The 21,796-nt window shown below is 44.1% G+C and overlaps 1 protein-coding gene across 6 annotated transcripts in view; it reads left to right on the forward strand.

Moving 5' to 3' along the window:
* Positions 1-20,234, forward strand: part of SLC35F5 (solute carrier family 35 member F5) — a 121,960-nt gene extending 101,726 nt beyond the window's left edge. Inside the window, exons 18-19 of one of the 6 annotated variants that reach the window (XR_010118724.1) lie at positions 1,047-1,194; positions 5,682-6,568. The gene's annotated coding sequence lies outside the window, so the exon portion shown is untranslated. Of the gene's footprint in view, positions 1-1,046; positions 1,229-5,681; positions 6,569-12,672; positions 12,808-15,904; positions 16,166-20,218 lie in introns of those variants that run through there. The other 5 variants (XR_008653981.2, XR_008653983.2, XR_010118723.1 and 2 more) reach the window with 5 other exon arrangements.
* Positions 20,235-21,796: the final 1,562 nt, after the last annotated feature.

Raw genomic sequence — 21,796 nt, forward strand, 5'->3', positions numbered from 1 at the left:
GGATGTCATACTCAGAGTCTATATGACCTGCTCTATGGTGGCAGCAGGAATGAAGGCTGAGGATGACCAGAGGGGACAGCTTCTTCCCTGATCCTAGTTTCCAGTAATGTTTTTTCTAGACTCAGATTCCCAGAATCTCACCTCTGGATAGCCTGCCGGATGTAGGCTAATGTTTATAAGCTGAGAGTCAAAGGTGCCCTTACTATCTTTTTATTAGGAATGAGAGAGGTCGTTGGGTGCTGCATTTGACCTTACCTGGCCTCACCATCTGTCTCACTGCTGACATCTGGGACCCAGTCTGATTGTTCCATTTTTTCCCTTTAGAGTTCCATCCTCCAGGGTCATCAGAGCCCATTTATTCAAGGGAATGGGATGACTCTTCTGCTTCCTGTTCATGTTTCCTGACTGCTCCCAGGCAAACTAGCATCTGAATTGCTAGGTATACCATTGCTGTATGCTAACAGAGCAAAATGATAGGTGTTTTCACTTCCTTGGGTCTTTAAGTTTTGCCCAAGAAATGATCCACCTGGGGCAGTACCTTCTCTAAACTTATGGCCTATGGAGTCCCAAACACATGATTCTCTGAGGTGCAAGGAGTCCTGCCTGTATTGACTAGCACAGCTTATGCAGGGTCTCCACCTTGACCTTGGATGGTTCAGCATCCTCCTCCTCACCATCAGAAGGGATCTTCCTCTTCAAGCCAAGTCTGGGGTTGAATATTGCAGCAGGTGCTTTATTGTGGGACACCCACAATCATGTGTTGGAGGGCCTTAAGTGTATAGCTCTCAGTAATAGAAACACCAGCCTCAATATTTAAGCAGAGGCTTTTAATCTACCGTCTGGAAAGTGTTGGGCATCTGAACTGCACATCCTGGAGACCTGAGGCATTTGGCCCCCAACAACAAAGCACTGTTCAACTTGAGGACATGAATGAGTTAAACATGGGTCTCTATGACATTCTCTCCAACAACCATCTCTTTCCACCTTGATCCCTGCCTGTGTGGTCCTTGAAACAGGAATGAATTTTTCTCTTCTTGCTGTTGCAGGAGCATTCTCTGAGACCAGTCTCAACTTTTGTTAAGCAAGAGCTTTGCGGGCCAGGCGTGGTGGCTCACGCCTATAATGTCAGCGCATTGGGAGGCCAAGCCAGGTGGATCACGAGGTCAGGAGATCGAGACCATCCTCACTAACATGGTGAAACCCTGTCTCTACTAAAAACACAAAAAATTAGCTGGGCATGGTGGCGTGTGCTGTAGTCCCAGCTGAGGCAGGAGAATCGCTTGCACCCAGGAGTTGGAGGTTACAGTGAGCTGAGATCACACCACTGCACTCCAGTCTGGGCGACAGAGCAAGACTCTGTCTCAAAAAAAAAAAAAAAAAAACTTTGTAAAACGCCATTGACAACAAATCCAATGCCTGCTTGAGGACATGAGTCTGAGCTCTAGGGGGGCTCCCTGGCAGCATTTGGTCTTGGCTAACACCTCCAAAATAAATTCACTCTAGAAGTCTGCCATCACTTTGTTAAGTGTGAAGCCATCCTTTTGAGAAATACTGTGTAGAGAGTAGCTTGCAGATGAAACTCCACAATGCCTGGGAGGGAAGTCTGAATGGAAGATCAGATTAAAAGAGGGTCAGTGAGTCCTAGAAAGAAGGAATCCTGCATGCTAGGCCATATTCTTTAGTAGGGCTTGATAATAGTGAGGGAGGACACAACTTTTTCTCTGCCCTCTTAATGTTGTGACTGAGACCTATGAATTAAACTGATAAAAGAGAGATTAATAATGGAAAATCATTTAAATTTTATTTGATGTTAATATTTGTATGTGGCACAGGAAGGGGGCCTTCATAGAAAAAAAGTGAAAACCTCAAGGAAGTGGTGAGACTTGGGGGCTTACAGTACCATCATAACAAAGGGCAATAAATTGTGGGGAAGTGACTAGACAAAGAAAAGGAATTTGGGCTTCTAGGGGTGGCAAATTGAGGGGGAAAACCTAGGAAATATATGGGAGAAGTGAATGGACAATAAGGGTTATTTCCGTAAGGTTTATTTGTGCAGACTCATGTCAGAGTTGACTTCTCGTCTCCAGTGATAAGAATGTTTTCTTCTTACTAGTATTGGAAAGACAAATTTCTCACAGAAAATTTATACACTGCTTTTAGGCAGAAAGGAGGAGGGCAGAGAGCCCTTCCTGCATTGGCTGTTTCTTAATTGCCTTCACCTGAAAATAGCATATTTTGGGATGGCATGTTCTAATCTTCAGTTCCAAGAATAGCGTCCTGATACCTACCATGAAACAGGCTATGGGAAAAGCCTTTGTGTGGCCTGAAAGTTCTGTTATACTGGATCCCAAAACCGCATAATATTTAAGATGTTGTGCATCCTTCCTAAGTGAATTAGAAAGGATACAATAATTAGGTGGGTTTTCCTTTCCAACAGGCATTGTTGAAACTCCCTGAGACTAGTGACATAGCTCTGCCCCCTTGACTGGGGCAGAGGTCCAAGCCAGTGTGGGTAGCAGCCTGCTTGCAGAGAGGAACAAGGCTGCAGAGTGGTGCCTCCACAGCGACACAGACTCAGGGTGAGAGGCAGCCCAGGCTCACTGTTGGCACATGTAAGACACATCCTGGTGATTCCCAGGAATATGTGGAGCAGAGGAGAAAAACTGGGAGAATTGAAATTCTTGACTGGGCAAATGGATGCTTAGGCCTAGGGAGTTTCGGATATCAATATTCATGTGATCGCATTCGACTCACCCTGGGGAGGCTAAGGAGCATCCGGTCTCATGGTGGCTGGGGAGGGTGTCTTGTGAGGAACCTGTTAATTTTCCACAAAGTGTGAATTTGCACCAGTCTAAGATGCAAATCATTTCTCTCCTTGCCTTTCTCCTTTGCATCATTCTCAGTGCCCTGTCACTGGAGGGATGGTGGAAGGAGGGGAAAAGAACTGTGCTGAGCTCAGTTGCTCTTGGGAGGGGCCTGCCACAGTCAAAATAGGGAACCTCTACCAGGACTCTCAAGCCACAGGTGACAATAGACTTCTGGAAGTGTTTGGTAGCATAGCTTTAAGGACAGCAAGGAAAAGGACCCTGCAGTAAATGTCAGGGGAACCCTAATTTATTTCTCTAAAAGCCCCAAAGCCCCCATTACTAACTTCTCTACCAAGGCCTAAAAGACCTCTATTAAAATGCAAGTGGATTTGCTAAAGACTTTCCATTAAGCCATTACTAACAATTAATGCATTAGCTGCCCCTCCTTTTTTTAGGTAGGAATACCATAGGGAGTTGGAACATAAGGCAGCTAAATTTTGATGGGAGAGGGTGAGAACCTGATCTACGCATGGGTGGAGCTAGGCACATAGACACATCACAGGAGCTGGCAGTAGCATGAGAACCTAACTTTCGAGAAAGGAAAGAGAATGGCTTTATTTTTTTCTTTTCCTTTTTTTTTTTGAGAAACAGCCTTGCTCTGTTGCCCGGGCTGAAGTGCAGTGGCAGGATCATAGCTCATTGCACCCTCAAACTCCTGAGCTCAAATGATTCTCCCACCTCCTGCCTCAGCCTCCCAGGTAGCTGGGACTACGAGCACACACCACCGTGCAGGGCTTATTATTATTATTATTATTATTAGTAGTAGTAGTAGTAGTACAGGCAGGGTCTTGCTGTGTTGCCCAGGCTGGTCTTGAACTCCTGGCCTCAAGTCACTTTCCCACCTCGGCATCCCAAAGCGCTGGGATTTACAGGCATGAGCCACTACGCCTGTCTGAGACATGGAAAAGAGATGAAGAGAGCCCTTCAGATAAATTTGACCAGTTTTCAGTTTTACTTGGGGTTGAAATTGTCCGTATTACTTAGCACCAGCCTTTCTCAAGGCATGACTGACCCACTTGAATCACACTTTCCCTTTGGAAATACCCATTTTCAAGAGCATTGGAGGTGCAAGCCACACATGACCAAGCTCTCTGTCCAAGAAGAGACCACCCTCACCATCCCCGCCCCAACGCCTTCTTTTGGTGCCTTCAGATTAATGAGCTTTGTTTGGACGCTTCTCAGATGGGTTTCTTGGCTGCCCCAGCCAGCCTCCCTAATTGCATAATTTTTGCATTTTTTTGGGGTGGGAGGACGGAGTCTCGCTCTGTCGCCCAGGCTGGAGTGCAGTGGCGCGATCTCCGCTCACTGCAAGCTCCGCCTCCCGGGTTCACGCCATTCTCCGAATAGCCGGGACTACAGGAGCCCGCCACCACGCCCGGCTAATTTTTTTTTGTATTTTTAGTAGAGACGGGGTTTCACCGTGTTAGCCAGGATGGTCTCGATCTCCTGACCTCGTGATCCGCCCGCCTCGGCCTCTCAAAAGTGCTGGGATTACAGGGGTAAGCCACTGCGCCCGGCCCCTAACTGCATGATTTTTAGCTTTAAACAGCTCTTTCTTCAGGAGGACCTTCGCATAGAGTCTCTGGCCTGCTAACCAATTGCAGCAGGCACTGTATTGTAGATACACTTCACTTTATAAACAATTAATATGAGATGTGTTGGTCTTTCAGCCTGGAATTATTTTCAGACTCAAATCTTATAAATTTAGACTCTCCTTTGAGTTGTCTGAGCCCCCTAAGTGGTTTCCATGCAGATTCATATCACCTTATGACGATCGGTGGAACTGCAGGGTGTATTTGTCAAAGTGCGGTTTAATCATTGGGGTAATTTTGAGTGTTGCTACGACTGGATGATTTCTGGAAGAAAAGTCCAGTATGTTTCAGACATTCCTAGCTGACATCTTTTTTTTTCTGATTTCAAGACATCTAAATTGATCCTCCAGTTGCCTCTTAATTTTACAGAGGCATATAAAATGTTTCATGCTTAAAGCTGGCGTATTAATTTTACATCAAATTTATAATAGGGTTATTATGTGCTATATAACATTTTAGAGAACAGTGGAATCCCTTGGATGATCAATGTGAGGTTCATTTATGACAGTTTTATAGGGACAGAAGCATACTTTTGTGCTTTACTATTGTAGACATTTATAGTTATCTCACTGCAGATTGCTGGTCATGTCTGTAATTTACTCGATGCCAGTTTCTTGGCCAGTGCTCTACCCTCACTCCCTTTCCTTTACATTAGACTCTCCTGAATCTGGATGAATCTTGCTTTCTAGTGTTAAGGTGAAATTAGGGGCTTCCTAAATAATCACTCCAAATTGGAATTCCTTGAAATATGTGAGTATGAGTACATTTTAGACAATGGAACCCAAGAAGCCAGTGGTTTTGCAGCCTTCTCAGTATTATAGAGCATGAACAGATTCTTAAAATGCATCTCAACCCCCAGCCTTGGAAATTCATCTCTGTGCCCAGAGTCGCAGGCAGGGAGAAGGCTGTGGCTCATCTAGACTGCCACTTCTGGGTCGGTGGCACAGGCCTCCGCATCTGCTGCCTTACTCTCCCTGGGCTTCTATTGTTTTATTTGGCTTGGCTTTACCTATTCTTATTCGAAACAGCTGGTGGGTGTGTGCTTGCAAGAAGGAACAAACAAGCAGGCTTGGCTGAAACCTTAAAATGAAAATAAATCCATTCCCAAATGTGGGCTGTTTTCTGTTTTGCTTCTGACTTATTTTCTCATCATATGACCTCAACAGGGATCCATTTTTATAAGACAGGGACAGTAAGAATCCTTTGTTCATCTCTGAATCAGGTTGAGTCTTGAAGCTCCCTGGAAATATTGATGCCATCACTGAACATGTTAGCCCTGGGATTTCATGGAGGCTGGTAACAGATATGAAATGGTGGAAGCTCTCTGGAAACGAAATTAGGGATTGATGTTTAGCAGTGCAGAAGAGTGCCAAAACAGGCCCTTCTTTTCCTTGAAGATTGGTTTGACACAAGGTGATTTTTATGGTGCCAGAAACCACATGCTAGGCTGTAATTGAGCATAATTATTGTTCTGCGTGCTGCAAAGTGCTGGACTTGAGGCATCCTACAGAATCCCATTAATTTCTTGATTGGACTCTGAAAAACGGTGCACCCCACAAGGCCAGTGAGAGCTGTGTTTATCTGTCTGGTCTTCAAATGAAGAAGTCACTGGCTGTCCAGTTGGCCAATGTTTCCCCCTAACTCTGGGGCCTCCATCCTCAATCCAGGACTCCACTGTCAACACACTTGCTTAGAATTCTGCTATGGTATCGCGTCAGGCTTGCGGTATTTCCACATAGGAAAACCGAAATGGACAATGGAAGAATTCATATGAATATTTCAACACACACCTAAAATATGCCCAGAGTACAAAATAAGCCATTTGTAATTATCTGGTTATTTCAAGTGAGATATTTGTAAAAAGGCCAAATTATTTGGGTAATTGCCTTTTCCTTTTGATTCGACATGTATAATGACCCAAACTTCATCTGTGTTACCTAGAAGTTCTCAGGGATGCAGGATTCTGCCTGTTTCCCCAACATGATGTAGTAGCCCGTGTGGGAATGTGACTGTCTGCTCCTAAATATCCTCCAAGCTTAGGTATGTTTTCCGAAAGCAACTTAAGCGTGCTACAGTGGTTTCAATTGTTCATTGTTAAAATATCTTTCCAAAATGTTTGTGTCTGGTGTCCTGCCTTCATAAATACAATTTGTGGAGCAGAAGTTAATTTTTGCTGATTAAATTTGTCCAGCCCTTCCAGGATCTTTGTCTTGATCATTAAATCTCACTGTTCAGTCTGTCATTGTGGATGGAAATGAAAACTGGGATGAATGCTAACTGTCCCCAGGAGTTTTTTTGGAAGAGACATGTTTTAAACGATCAAGGCTAGATATTAGATTTTGTTTTCTCATGACTTCTCTTTTCTCTTAATAGAAACCATGCCAAATATCCAGTTAACTGAAGGTTTCTATTATGTGCATTCCAGTGAACTTAAATGTTGACAAATTTTAGGTGGTCTAGAAAAGTCAAATGGCTGTCGTGGCTCCAGTGTCTTCTACAACAGGGAATTTCCTGTTACTTTCTCAGGAAGCCTCACTTCTTACCACCTCTGGTAGAGATTAGGGAGGAATTTCTTCTTGTCAACTTGCAAAGATTCCAGCCATGTCTGCCATGCTATGGATTCAATAGGCTACCAAATCATTTTTATGGAAAACATATTTGGAGTTCCAGCTCTGAATTTGAAAAACTGGGAACCCATCTCTGTCCAGCTTCTCCATGGGGATAGCAACAAAAGATTCCAGTGTTTTCCCCATCATCCATGCCCCACCCCATGCCCCACCTTGCATATTGCAGGACTGTACGTATACTGGTTGATCATGTCATGAAGGAGGCTGCTGGCCTCTTTATTTAGTGTCCAAGTCCACTTCCTCTGTAAGTATATGTGCTAGAGATCTTTTCCTCCAGCATAGTATTGGTGTTTAACACTATTTGTGGTGACTTTTATTTATTTATTTATTTATTTTGAGATGGAGTCTCGCTCTGTCACCCAGGCTGGAGTGCAGTGGCATGATCTCGACTCACTGCAACCTCTGCCTCCCAGGTTCAAGCGATTCTCCTGCCTCAGCCTCCTTTTGTAGCTGGGACTATGGATGTGCACCACCACGTCCAGCTAATTTATTTTTGTATTTTTAGTAGAGACGGGGTTTCACCGTGTTGGCCAGGATGGTCTCAATCTCTTGACGTCGTGATCCGCCTGCCTCAGCCTCCCAAAGTGCTGGGATTACAGGCATGAGCCACTGCGCCTGGCCCCGACTTTTATTATATAGCAGTTTCAAAATATTATGATATCTAATTAATCAAAATTCTCCTTCATTCTCCAAGATTCTAGGTTCTGTTCCTTCTTTAGGAAAGACTAACGCAAACTAGGATAATTAAAAGAGAAGGAATAAAAATTGCTTCTGTCTGTATTTGTTTTCTTTTGCTATTTCTATTTCATAACCAATTGCCACCACAAATTCAGCAGATTAAAACAAACATGCACTTATTACTCACAGTTTCCTTGGACCAAGATTCTGAGCACAGCCCGGGTCTTCTGTGCAGTGTCTTACAGGGCTCCAATCCAGGTGTTGGCTGGGGCTGGGGTCTCGTGTGAGGCTTGAGATCCTCTTCCAAGCTCCCATGGCAGAGTTCATTTCCTTGCAGCTGTGGAACTCATGGTGTTTGCCTCTTCAAGGCCAGCAGGAGTGTCTTTGAGGCTTTAAGTCTCTCACCTCTAGATCCTCTTCTATGTGTTCACCTGATTAGGTCATGCCCTCCAGGGTAATTTTCCTTTTGATCATCTGAAAGTCACTGATTAGTGATCTTAATTACATCTGTAAAGATCCTTTCGTATTTTCCATTTAATACAACGTCATCATAGCAATGACAATCATCATATTTACAGGTCCCAGTCATACTCAAGGAGAAGAGATAATACAGGTCTTGTACACCAGGAGTTGGGAATGTTGGGGTTCATCTTAGAATTCTGCTACCACACAGCTTTTAAATAGCATTGTTTTAAAAAATCGCTTTATAAAGAAGGCTGAGAATTTTAATAATTATATATGGTGTCAAGTAGGTACAAGAACTTCTATTATAACATGATAAAGTTTTTCTGAAAACCCTCATATTCTGCAAGAGCACACACTAAAAATCCCAAGGTTATGGGAAAATCAAAGTTAAGGAAAGACCACTCAAAACCTAAGCTACTTTGTAACCAGAGCACTAAAAAGACAATAAGAATCCTAATAAAGCTACTAGCACAGTTTAAAGGACAGTTTAAATGCTCAATAAATAATGATATATTGTAGCATATATAGAATTCTACCTAACAGAGAAAAAACTGAGCATAGCTTAATGGTTGAGGAGTAAGAAAAGATGGAGACTGCTAAGTGCAGCAGTAATGGAAAATGTGCAAAGAGTAGGGAAGCCTCATCACCGGCATGTTACTAAACTAAGCCCAGAGAAAAATATACAGTGAAGAAACACTGCATATAGAATTGTGTCCCTTTGCAGATTATACATTCAGCTGTTTTAGCATATGTTGTGGTCAGCTGCTGTTCATCAGTTGCAAAAACTTTAATTTCTTGGAAACCCTTGAATATTAACATGACTCCGCATTATACTGACCTGATTCCTTTATTTACCAATAGCGTATGAGCTAATTTGTATTACAGAAACTCATGTTGTACCTAAAGAGATTTCACATAATTAAAATTTCTCTTCTATTGTTATAGTGTTATAACACTGTATATTGAATAGTCTATCATTTCTTCTCCAGTTTTTTTTTATTTTTATTTTTTTAGATGGAGTCTCACTCTGTTGTCCAGTTTGGAGTGCAGTGGTGTGATCTTGGCTCACTGCAACCTCTGCCTCTTGGATTCAAGTGATTCTCCTGTCTCAGCCCCTCCAGTAGAGGGGATTACAGGCACCTGCCACCATGCCTGGCTAATTTTTATATTTTTAGTAGAGACGAGGTTTTGCCATGTTGGCCAGGCTGGTCTGGAACGCCTGACCTCAGGTGATCCATTCACCTCAGCCTCCCAAAGTCTGGGATTACAGGTGTGAGTCATCGTGCCCGGCCCAGTTATTGTTTTTAATTTGGCTTTTATTCTATCAAAGTATACATACACGTAGTCAAATAGTTTTACAAGACTTGTTACAAATGATAGTAGTCCTGTGTATCCACCACCATTTTCCTGCTCCCTGGGGCAACCATTTCAACTATTTTAGTTGATTCTTTTGGTATCTATCTCCGTATCTCTACATGCTTATATTGCTGTTTCTTGGTGGTTTTTTGTTTGTTTGTTTGTTTTTTTGCAGTCTGAGCCATTATCTATTGACTGTCTATTAGAGAAGATGAAGATTTAGCTCATGTTCACTCTTCTGTCTGGTACCTAAAACATTACCCCCTCACCACTCATTCTTCCATCCTCCTGATAGAATTCTATTGTTTTTGTTTGGGCTACATGTAGTATTGGCGTTGGTACTGCTATATAGATGCAAATCATAACCAGCCGGTGAAGTTGCCAGTGGTTATTTTTTCTTTCTTGCCCAACATCTTGCACTACCTAGAATTATTATAAATAGCTTAATTTTGTTTTATTTCCATGTACATATGAATACAACCCTAAACTTTCCTCCATGTAGATAAATCTCTGGCTTTATTTTATTTTGTCCTATGTTTCATGTGTTTAAAGTTTGCTTTGTCCATTAAAGGAGAAGAGGCTGTGGATTAAATTAAGCAATTGATGATGTCAGTCTTTTCCCATCGAACTCTTGTGACTGACTAGGTGATATGTTGCATGGTTCATGTATGTTTATTTAATTGCAGTCACTTTTTTCCAACACAAATTTGAAGTAACTTGCTATTTAATTATCACAAGCTTAGCCTTTAGAAGGATTTACCCAATGTAAAAATCACAAAGAAATTACTACAGTAGAAGCTACAGGAGATGGTAATATTCCCAGGATGCTGGGAAGTTAGCACTACCCTCACATTTCCCAATTTCCTATTTTGTCCTTTTGTTTTAAACCCGTTTTAAAAACCCACTAGTTGCAGAGAGGTGAGAAATATTTGTCCAAGGTCACAGGTAGATGGAAGCATGAGGTGATGAAGAACAGTAAACTCTGGCCCATCTGCCAAATCTACCTGGGAGCCTGTTTTTGTACTGCCAGAGAACTAAGAAGGGTTTTTACATTTTTAAAAAATTGCAAAAAAAACAAAACAAAAGCAAAACCCTCCAAATGAAGACATGCGCCTTATGTGGTCACAAATCCTGAAATATTTACTACTGAGTTGACCCTTTACAGAAAAAGTTTGTTGACTCCTACTTAAGAGCTCAGCCTCTAGAGTCAGACAGACCTGGGTTTGGATTCTAGTGAGACCTAGGCAAATCACTAATGTCTTTCAGCCTCAGTTTCCTCATCTGTAAAATGGGATCAATGTGAGGATTGAATGAAGTTGGGTTGCAGAGTCCTCCTCACAGAGCCTGCTAAGTGCTCAACATAGAAGCTTGTCTGTTTGTATTGTTTTTATGGGAGCAAAGTCTCCTGATACTTTCTAGAGCAGGCTACTCCCTGCCCTGGCTTGATCTCCAGAGGTGTCATCATCTTCGTGTATTGAAGGTGCCATGGCCTTTCTCCTCCCCCTGCTCCCAGCTATAATCAGGCAGTCACTTTGGCCCTAGCACCTAATCAGACAATTTTGCTATTTCACATTCAAACACTCTGTGCTTCTCAGACAATTCCGTGAAACCTATATATTTTCATTAAGAGTTGATAACAAACTCTAGCACTGAAAGTTTTTCCAAATTCATGATTGATGACAATGTGATAGGGAGCTGAGTGGCTCCAGTCGCCAGCTCAGGCGAGAATCTGCTTGGGGCAATTGCAGAGCCTCCCAGCAGCGCATTCCAAAACTCTTCAGTTTCACTGCCTGCCCAGAGCCATCTGGAGTCAGCCCCCTCCTCCAGGCATGATTTGCAGAGTAAACAGACTGGGCATTTGGCAACTTTTTATTTCCTTCTTCTTGTAGTGCTGCTCTGCAGGCAGAGTATCCTGGCAGAAGGCAAGCTGTGATCCAGAAGGCTTGGAAATGTGGTCTTTATTTTTATGCATTTCAGTGGTAGCAAAAGATGAAATCTGTGAATTCTTTCTTCCTTGCTTTTCCTTTTTTTTTGGTTTCTTTGTCTTTCTCTAAAATTTGCCAACATTCTGAAATCTGAGTTTCTTAAATTCTTGAAGGCAGGGTAGAGAGGGTCCCTTTCGAGTCTGTTCCAGGAGCTGAGATGTGACAAGAGCTGAGAGAAGCCAGAGGGGCCAAGATCTCCACTGCTGGACAGCTAGATGTTTGGGGGATGCGCAGCTATTGTCCTGTCCTGGGAGCACTGCAGCTTTAGCAGAAGCAGGATGTGCCCACACCCGTGTACTCCAGCTGCAGCCTAGCCTCCGTAGGAAGTCAACGCCTGGCACTAGGTCCTGAACTGTTTGGAAGTGTGCTCCTCCCGTCTGCCAAAGCGGGAAGGACTGGGGAGATTGTAGGGAGCTCTGCCTACTCACTAGTGGGAAACAGAGCCACTTGGACAGGAAGTCAGAGGCAAATAGGAGTGGGTGTTGCGAAGAATGTCAATGGCCACACACATTTTGGGAGGGAGCCTAGCACCAAGTACTAGGATGAAGATGGCAATTGCCAATTTTTGCCCGTGTGTGCATAGTATCTGCTCAGAGAAGCTTTGGGAAGTGGAGCTTAGTGATCCCCAGCCAAGGAGATGAGAGTCTGAGTGTGGGGTGTCATAAAGTTCTGGTTTAAGAGGGGATTGTATTATTGGGGGAGGAGTGTGCCTGGGTGGGGCTTGTGGGCTGTGCAAACAGTCTGGGGCCCCTCCCTCCTCCAGGAATGGGACTACTTGGGTCAACTTTACCTCCATCTGTGAGGCCAACCCAGATGATGGAATGTATGTTTGTCCTTGACCTTTGCTAACTGATAAATTTTGTTCACAGACAACCCAGAAGTGTTTTTAAGGAGTTTAGAGTAATGGAAACTAATTGGAATTTGGGGGTCAATTAGATGTGTCCCTTTTTTAAATCCAAAAACTTAGCTTATTTTTCAGAAAGGTATTTCAATGCATATTTTTTCTTCTTCCTATTAGATTTTCATTCATACGTGTGCCAAGTCACACAGCCCTAAAGTGTCAAGACAGTTAACAGTCTACCTTTGCCTTTACTTTCTGCAGATTAGAGGAGAAGGGAGAGGATTTACGTTTTTGGTCTCCCTAGCAAAACCTTGGCTCTGCCTTTAGGAAGTCAGTGAACAGAATGAAAATGGGAGAACCTTTTATTGTTTCATCCGGAAAGAGCATCAAGGACAACGGATACAGGGTGAGACCATGAAGCATTGGCAAAAGAAGGCAGCAAAACCTGGAAGCTGGTTTTGCCTGTCAAAGAGGGCCACCATCTTGCTTTGGGGAATCCTAGCATTTCCTTCTCTCAAAAGTTATAAGACCCTGTACTAGACCCCACTTTTGTGTTTAGCTTAGCCATCTCTGGGCTATCCCGGCTTACCTTTTTCCTTCCCAAGTCCCTTCTACTGAGGGGCTGAGGGCTGATGCTAAATAGAAAGGGGAAGAGTTAATAGAGCAAATGTCCTCAACTTTAAAATTGAACAACCCTTCCTCATTCTCATATCCTTTCATCCCCTCTCCCATGCAAATTCCATCTCTTTCACAGCCTGCTGGAAGGGTCATGTGTTTTCTCTTGCCCATATACTCTTGGTTTTTTTGTTTGTTTGTTTTTGTTTTTTTAATGTTTCTTCCATCAAGAGGAGAGGATTTCTCACTTAGCCTAAAATGTGAATGGTTGATAGCTGTGCCCTAGAAGTCTTCGAACAGAAAGATAGATGTTTAGAAATTAACCTCACCTTCCCTCAATGTTGACATTCCTAGAGCTGCTCCTGTTTTTCACAGCAGTGATATTGGAATTACTTGAGGGAGTTGCAAAGGGGAATATTTGCTGGACTCCTTTGTACTGAACTAGCCTTATGATTTACTTCTGTGAAATGTAAGGACATGTTTGTTTTTTTGATGCAGAATTAAATTGCTTTTTTTTTCTGAGACAAGGTCTCCCTCTGTGATGGCTAATATTGGGTGCCAACTTGATCGGATTGAAGGATGCAAAGTATTGTTCCTCGGTGTGTCTGTGAGGGTGATGCCAAAGGAGATTAATATTTGAGTCAGTGGACTGGGAGAGGCAGACCCACCCTCAATCTACGTGGGCACCATCTAATCAGCTGCCAGTGTGGCTAGGATAAAGCAGGCAGAAGAAGGTGGAAGGGGTGAACTTGCTGAGTCTTCCAGCCTCCATCTTTCTCCTCTGCTGGATGCTTCTTGCCCTTGAACATCAGACCCCAAGTTCTTTAGCTTTTGGACTCCTGGACTTACACCAGTGGTTTGTCAGGGGCTCTCAGGCCTTCATTCACAGACTGAAGTCTGCGCTGTCAGCTTTCCTACTTTTGAGGTTGTGGGACTCATACTGATCCACCACTTGCTTCCTTGCTCCTCAACTCACAGACAGCCTATTGTGGGACTTTACCTTGTGATCGCGTGAGTCAACTCTCCTTAATAAACTCCCTTTCATATATACATACATCCTATTAGTTGTGTCCCTCTAGAGAACCCTGACCAATACATCCTCTGTTGCCCAGGCTGAGGTGCAGTGGTGTGATCATAGCTCGCTGCAGCCTCGACATCCTGGGCTCAAGCAATCTTCCCACCTCAGCCTCCTGAGTAGCTGAGATTATAGGCATGTGCCACCACACACAGCTAATTTTTAAAAATCTTCTGTAGAGAGAGGGTCTCACTGTGTTCCCCAGGCTGGTCTCAAACTTCTGGCCTCGAGTCATTCTCCCACCTCAGTCTTCCAAAGCTCTGGGATTACGAGCCACTGCATCCGGCCTTAAATTGTCTTAAATCATAGAGCATAGCAAACCAAAGACACTTTTATAGAATGAATGGAGTAAACCGCAACTCTTACACATTTTTCTTGAGGCTCTCAAACTCTCTAAAATGGACATTAAATCATCTGGGGGGCTTGTTAAACCAAAGATGGCTAGGGCCCAGGATTTTGCGTTTCTAGCAAGTTCCTAGGTTTTGCTGATGCTGTGATCAGAAGATGATACTTTGAGAACTAGAGCATTAAAAAGGTTATGGAGTCTCGATCGTGATTTCTTTTCTCAGCAAATCCCATGAAGTGCTTTGTTCTCTTGAGTGCATCTGAAAATATTCCCGGAGGACCATCTTTTCCTTTCATTTATGTGAGAAATAATTTAGGTACCAAACTGAACATTAGCATGGCCGACTTTGCAGCTGCTCTCCAGAATGTGGCTGCTTGGGTCTGCCTTCTTGGAGACCTGGCTGGCAAATGGACCCTACTAGCAGGAGGGCTTCTAGAGGCTTAAGGAAGGGATGGTGTCCTTGTTCCCTTCCCTGTCATTGATTGGATTTCCTGGGAATTCCTGCCATTTTCTTCCTTGTCATGCTCAAAGCAACTTTCTTTATCCGGAACCGGCTTAGGGGAAGGTGGGGCCAGCAGGAGGAGAATGAGGATTTGGTCCCTGCCAAAGGTTCTGGAGTGGGATTTTTTAAACATAATTGGTTGCTTTCAGACTGTATTCTTCATGCTTCACTCTTTTAGTGGCCAGTGAGAAAATACAAAGCTCAAACCACCTTAAGTAGAAAAAACAAAATGCACGGGCTCAGGTAACTGGAAAGGTCAGAGGAAGTCTAGCTAGCTTCAGGCACAGCTGGATCCAAAAGCTCCTAACCTATTTTCAAATGAGAGTTCTCTGTACTTCCCAGATTGATTTCTGTACATTTTGGCACTACACCTACCGTTTGAGCATCCACTGTGAGTGAAGAATTGTTATGGGTGCTAGGAAGAGAGGTTCCACATACCAAAAGAAACCTGAAAAAAACAGGAAAGAAAATGCTTTTTTATGCTTGTTCCTTTATCATAGGTGCTTTTACCTCCTAATTCTTGACTGTTCAATACCTGTAAACGTTTCATTGCCCACAACCCATGAAACCTTCCCAGATTTCCCAGTTAGTAAGGTCTCAGTCTCTGAATACCACCAGCGATTTACTTGTGAGAGGCGGTGGAGATTAACAGCTGAGTGTCTCTGCTCTAGTGGCCACTGCCTGGCACTTGCTAACTGTCTGGCTTCGAGCAATAACTTCATCTCTCTGTGCCTTAGTTTTCTCATCGTAAAATGAGGATAATAAGTTTCCACCTCCCAGAGTTGTTGTGAGAGTAACAAAACCATGGATGTAGAAGTGCTAAGGTGGTGTCTGTTACAGAGAAAATCCTCAACAAATGCTTCCTTGTATTAATTTTTCCTCTGTGCCATTCCCCATTTTGTACTTTGTATTATTGTTTCTGGTAAAAAGAACCCCATTTTCCCCCTTTTTACAGGCTAGGCCCCCTTGGCTACAAAAATGTCCTGGCCCACAACTTGTAGAAGATGTTGTTGACACCGTGATGCCTGAACCTCTCCTGATCGCCAGCTGTACCATGACTCCAATGTGGTTCAGAGGAGAGCTTGTTGATGGATACTGCTGGCTTGTACCTCACATTTTCCTTGTTTTCCACCACCTCTAATTTCTTTCCACAGTAACCAGCAGCTCATGGTGAACAGCTTTAGTGGACTGCCAGCATTTACTGACAACCATTAAGGTATTAAAACCTTGAGGAGTCCAACCATCCCAGTCTTCTTGGCACTGGTAGATTTTTTAAATGCTTCCAAATTCTCATATCCATATGTCAAAACATGAATTTTTATATTATACCTCACATTTGATTGCAAGAAAGGCAAATTCTTTTTTTTTTTTTTTTTTTTTTTGAGACTGAGTCTTGCTCTGTCGCCCAGGCTGGAGTGCAGTGGCGCAATCTCAGCTCACTGCAAGCTCCACCTCCCGGGTTCACGCTACTCTCCTGCCTCAGCCTCCCGAGTAGCTGGGACTACAGGCACCCACCACCATGCCTGCAAGTTTTTTGTATAGTAGAGACGGAGTTTCACCATGTTAGCCAGGATGGTCTCGATCTGTTGACCTCGTGATCCGCCGACCTCATGATCTGCCTGCCTCAGCCTCCCAAAGTGCTGAGATTACAGGCATGAGCCACTGAGCCCAACCCAAGAAAGGCAAATTCTTATGCCTCCTCAAGAATTTATGCTCAAATCCTGGTTTGAGAAACACTATCTTAAAAAAATAACATCTTACTCTGTGGAAATATTTGACTTGCTGATTATTGCTGTTAAAGAGAAATTTTCCTTTTTTTTTTATTTTTGAGATGGAGTCTTGCTCTGCTGCCCAGGCTGGAGTGCAGGGAAGAAATCTCGGCTCACTGCAACCTCTGCCTCCCGGGTTCAAGAGATTCTCCTGCATCAGCCTCCTGAGTAGCTGGGATTACAGGCACCTGCCACCATACCTAGCTAAATTTGTATTTTTAGTAGAGACGGGGTTTTACCATGTTGGCCAGGCTGGTCTTGAACTCGTGACCTCAGGTGATCCACCCTCCTCAGCCTTCCAAAGTGCTGGGATTATAGGCATGAGCCACCGTGCCCAGCCGAGAAATTTTCTTATTATAATTAGTAAAGGACAGAAATGTTAAGATTATCTTTGAAATGAAAACACAAAGTATTTCTCTATCAGGAGGACCGATAGAGATACACACTATCACTAGGAGAAAATGCATATAGCGGTGAAGAGAATTCCAAAGCATTTGCTGGGAAACACGAAAGAAACGGAAGCAAGCAATTATTGAATAAACGGAAGCAGGCAGTTATTGAATGAAAGGGACAGTTAAGGATTCAGAATGGACTCAACCTGGACATCCTTTTTGAGAACTCAAAAAAAAAAAAAGCAAGGAACTGAATTGAGAGCCTTCTCTCATCAGCACCATTCACTCCAGCTTTGTGCGAATACTGGATTTCTGCACGGTGAATTTTAAGCCTCTATGACACATACATTTATTATTTATGCATATTTTCTATCTCTTCAACTAGACAAAATTTTCAAGGACAGGTTTCTGTATTTTGTTCAAACCAAACAAGGCTCTTCCTTTAATTTTGTGTACGTGATAAATTGAGATTGTCAATTTTAAAGCGACATCAACATCTCATAGGGTCCAAGGATCTTTTCAGATTACGTGTTTTCAGATAGAACTTGAGGCGCAAAGATGGAAAGACAGAGAAATGAGACGTATGTAAAGGATTTGGCAGAAGGAATGAATTAGTGCTGCAGTCTGCTTTGAAGGATCATATCTAGGAATGAAGAAGAATGCATTTACTTATAGAGAAGGAGCAGTATAAACATTGCGCTTCACAGGCAGTATTTTTACCTCTAAATTAGTTAAAAGACTAAAACTTCGTTAAAGTCAGGCAGTATGGAGGACGGTCAACAGGAAATCCATCATTTCCACCTCTTTCTTCTTGGTCAGTGGGATGCAGTACTTGAGAAACTCCAAGTCTAGCCTAGGGATTCTCAACATTGGCTGCACATTACCACCAGCTAGGGGGTTTCTAAATCAGGGATCAGGGGCCGAGCTTGGTGGCTCACGCCTATAATCTCAACACTTTGGGAGGCTGAGGTGGGCAGATCACTTGAGCCCAGGAGTTCGAGATCAGCCTGTTCAACATAGTGAAACCCCGTCTCTACTAAAAATACAAAAATTAGCTGGGCATGGTTGTGCACATCTGTAATCCCAGCTACTCAGGAGGCTGAGGAAGAAGAATTGCTTGAACTCGGAGGTGGAGGTTGCAGTGAGCCAAGGTCATGCCACTGCACTCTAGCCTGGGTGACAGAGAGAGACTGTCAGGCATGTGGTGTGTTGGGAATCTGGGGCCCATAGTGCAGTGTGGCTTCTGCATATATCTTGAGGAGCCTCCAAAACAACTCTCGCCAATGTCCCCATAAGCTTCTTATAGCAGGATTCTAGGGACACTTTTAAGGCCTTAACCCAGGAGTTGGCAACCTTCTTCTGTAATGGGCCCGATAGTAAATATCCTAGATTTGCAGCTGTCTGGTCTCTGTTGCAACTCCTCAGTGTTGCCACGGTAGCTCGAAAGCAGCTACAGAGGATACATAAATGAAGAAGCATGGCTGTGTTCCCGTAAGATGGCACGCATGGATGCTGAAATTCAAATTTCGTATGCTTTTCAAGTTAGAAAATATTACCCCTCTCTTCATTTTTTTCAGTCACTTAAAAATGTAAAGAACATTCTTAGCTGTGGGTCATACAAAAACATGTGGCATGTGGCAGGCTGGACTTGACCAGTAGGCCACACTGATCCCTGATTGATTGATTGATTTGAGACAGTCTCTGTCGCCCAGGCTAGAGTGCAGTGGCATGACCTTGGCTCACTGCAACCTCCACCTCCGAGTTCAAGCAATTCTTCTTCCTCAGCCTCCTGAGTAGCTGGGATTACAGATGTGCACAACCATGCCCAGCTAATTTTTGTATTTTTAGTAGAGACGGGGTTTCACTATGTTGAACAGGCTGATCTCGAACTCCTGGGCTCAAGTGATCTGCCCACCTCAGCCTCCCAAAGTGTTGAGATTATAGGCATGAGCCACCAAGCCCGGCCCCTGATCCCTGATTTAGAAACCCCCCTAGCTGGTGGTAATGTGCAGCCAATGTTGAGAATCCCTAGGCTAGACTTGGAGTTTCTCGAGCCATAGGCCTAAGTTATCTTTGCATCCCCACATGGTAGGTGGGTGGTTGATCAAGGTTGAATGGATTAATCTTTGTAGGTCCCCTGCATCCCTGTGCCATGTCAATATTATTGACATGATTAATAATCCGAGATTACTAGGGAGCAGGGCAGGTTATGATTGGTAAAGAGGAGAGACCAAGCAGCAGCAGGTGCTGGAGGGCTCACGGGAGGCAGAGGTGTGGGAGGGGCTGTGGTGGCCATAGGGGTCTCCACTCAGACCTTGCTTCAAGAGAACCTGCTGCGAGGAGGGTAGCTGGTCGACAGTCATTAGCTACTGCACCTTTGGACCCGCCAGGGTTCACACAGAGGCCACGCTTTCCCCGGCTGTTCCCAGCTAATACTAAGCATGGCAGGGGCCAAGAGCCGGGCCATTTCTGCCCATTGCAAGACCTTCTGCTGGGCTGTCTCTACCCTGGGGCTCTGCACCAGCCTGGCTGAGGCTTTCTCAGAGCTTCACTGCAGTGTGGGGCTCCTTCCACCCCTTTCTTCCTTGCCTCTCTCGGTTCACAGCTGTCAGACCTGCACTGTGGTCTGAAGCCATTCCCCAGGTACACCAGCTCCCTCTCCTCTTTATCCTTCACAGGGATTTCTTCCAGTAACTCTCTTCTTGGAGGACTTGGACTGACACAGGGACACTCAGGGGGGAAGACTGGGAAAAGTAGATAGATCTCACTTTGTCTCCTGTTTGGGATTTCTTTTTTAAAAAAATTTTTTTTCCATTTTTTTCTTATTTCTCTGAAGACAGAATGAACAGGTTAGCAATAGCCATTGTAATTTTAATGGAATTGTTTTCATTTATTATCATTATTGTTATTATTATTATTATTATTTTATTTTCAGGCAAGGTCTCACTCTGTCTGCACCCAGGGTGGAGTGCAGTGGCGTGATCACGGCTCACTGAAGCCTTGACCTCATGGGCTCAAGAAATTCTCCCACCTCAGCCTCTCAAGTAGCTGGGACTACAGGCATATACCACAATACCTGACTAATTTTTTTTTTTTTTTTTTTTGTAGAGACCAGGTCTTACTACATTGCCCAGGCTGGTGTCAAACTCTTAGGCTCAAGCAATTCTTCTGCCTTGGCCTCCCAAAATGCTGGGATTACATGCATGTGCCACTGTGCCCAGCTTAGTCTGATTTTAATGGAATTGATGAAAGAATTGCAGTCAAGTGTGAAATTTCCTCCTGAACTCACAGGTATTCTCGACTTGAGACTGGCAACTCCTTAGGGAAATTTTACATTGTGCTCATAGCTTCAAGTAAAAATGAATCCTTCTTTCACTTGTTTGTGCTAATGGTTGTGCAGTTGCCATAGCACTGAGACATTTGAGAGGCCTTCAGGTGGGAGGCCTGGGAGCTACACTGGGTTTGACAATCTGAAGACCGACTCCAGCCTGGGTTGGTAACCAAGGGGTGAGGAACCAGATGAGCTGGGCTGCATGGAATGTCCCCAGCTTTTGTCTGTCTTCGTTGTCATTCTGTAGAATCTGTTTGAGAATAGATATTAAAGGTCATCCCTGGGGAAGAATGATGCATAGAAACCAGACAAAAGCATCAGGGCTCCCTGCCAAGTGCCTGAGGTCTGGCTCTATCCTGCCACCCTCAGAAAGGATGAAAGGGGAACTACAGGCCTGAGAGATGACAGAGGCCACAGCTCAGTTCCTACCCTTCCCAGGCTCGTTTACCTGGATGCAGAGTCATGGGCTGTATCCAGCTTCTACAGTGGGCTGAGGGCTTCTAGCATGGTTCTTATCGGGTCAGACTTTGGGCTGGGTGGAGTTTGCAGATGCCATCATTAAGGGACTCTTTAAGTTGGCTGGGGGTGACAGAATCTGACAGGATCTGGCATGCAGCTCTTGGGACTGATGAGCCAGAGGGGGCTGGGGGATACTGGCAGCTCCCGGCTTATGTGATGCACATTGGTAGAAACTCCAGGAGACGAGAGCCTCTTCTCTGACAGTTTCAGGCCAAATCCTTGGAAGGGCATTGATTGACTAGTCCTGAATCATGTGCCCACATTTGGTCAAAGGAGGCCCATGTGGAAGGGGCCCTGTAGCAAAAAAGAGGGGGTGATGTTTCCAGAAGAAGATGAGCTAGCCTGCGTGGACTGTCCCTTACCCTCACCACAGGGGACAAAATAGCTACCACTGTCCACTGCATGTGACAGGAAGCAGGTCAGAGGCCAGGCCTTCAGATGAGATCCGAAAGCACACCAATATGAAAAGTAGTAGGTCCAAAGTTCAGGAAAATAGCCAGGAAAGAGACCTGTGGGAACAGGGCTGAAGAAGGATGGCCAATATAAAAGTAATAACAGTGAGCACATGCTGAATGCTGTATCAGCTAGGATGCTTTCACCTACAAATAATGAAAAATCTTACTCAACAAGTTTAAACAATGAAAAGGCTGAAGGTAGAGGCCTCTGGGATGCTTCAGACAGCAGCTCGACGGTCTTCAAGAACCTGGGTCTCTCCACCCTCCCACTTTCTCTTCTCATCATTTTTATCTTCCTCTCTAGGTGAGGCTCCCTCACAGTCCTACAATGGCTAAGTGTCTAAGTGTTGCCACCTTGTATAATGAAATACAAGTGTTTCC

Source organism: Symphalangus syndactylus, chromosome 22 (assembly GCF_028878055.3).
Source record: "Symphalangus syndactylus isolate Jambi chromosome 22, NHGRI_mSymSyn1-v2.1_pri, whole genome shotgun sequence".
Taxonomy (NCBI): Eukaryota; Metazoa; Chordata; class Mammalia; order Primates; family Hylobatidae; genus Symphalangus; species Symphalangus syndactylus.